Below are 978 nucleotides of genomic sequence, written 5' to 3'. Positions count from 1 at the left end.
GCCAACATCTCGTCTCGCATGCGAGCAAGATCCTTTTCCGCCTTCTCCGCTTTAAAGCGATAGATCATGGCCTCTCTATGGCTCGCCTCAATGGCCGATCCAATCAAGTTCAAGCCCTATAAAAACGATTTGACACGTTATAAGGAAAAAATAATAATAAATAAATAAATTCTTAAAGTTTATACCCCGTTAATGATACGAGATCCTTCTTCGACGACTTTCGGCCTCCCCGACTCGCTCGTGGCCGGAGGATCATCAAAGCCCGAAGGAAGACCAGCAAAGAAATCATAAAAGTCCGGAATAGGGACCTCGCTTGTACCGCTTCCATCGCCGAAAGCAAGGTCCGGATCCCATCAGGAAACGGAGCAAGAGGGTTGATAAAGGGACGATCGTTCGGCAACCTCTGAAACAGGGGGATACAACTCTCCTCAACGGACGCGGCGTCTACACGAACGAAGAAGAAAAACTTCTTCCACGAGTTGAAGTTAGAAGTAAACCCCTTTACCACTGACATGAAGTTCTGAGGAACCAGCATGTACGTGTCCGTATCCGTGATGATCTGTAACCGAAGAAGCGCTTCGAAGTGATCGACGGTGAGTGAGAGACCATGCTCGTAGCTCATGATCAGGATTCCTATGAGGTGCTAGATGCCAAGAGGATTCAGTTGGCTTATCGCCACCCCAAAACGACCCAACACACGGACGATAATCTCGAGGATCGGGAACCACAAACGGCAGCGCACTACGAATGCTTCGTAACAAGTAAATTAGCCCTCTGGGGGACTACTAGCGCATTCTCCTTGACGAGTAACCCTGAATTCCACCGCGTCCGAAATATGGTAGAATGACCGCATGACCTCCAGGAACGATTTTTCTTTGGAGGTGCATACTCCTACTTGGTGCACCTGCCCCCACTGGGCGATGGTTCATGACCGGGAACGATTTTTCTTTGGGAGGCGTGATCGAACCGTAACACGCC

The sequence above is a fragment of the Brassica oleracea genome, chromosome C2, assembly GCF_000695525.1.
Source record: "Brassica oleracea var. oleracea cultivar TO1000 chromosome C2, BOL, whole genome shotgun sequence".
Taxonomy (NCBI): domain Eukaryota; kingdom Viridiplantae; phylum Streptophyta; class Magnoliopsida; order Brassicales; family Brassicaceae; genus Brassica; species Brassica oleracea.
The sequence above is the reverse complement of the archived record's forward strand: the minus strand, read 5'-3'. Positions refer to the sequence as shown.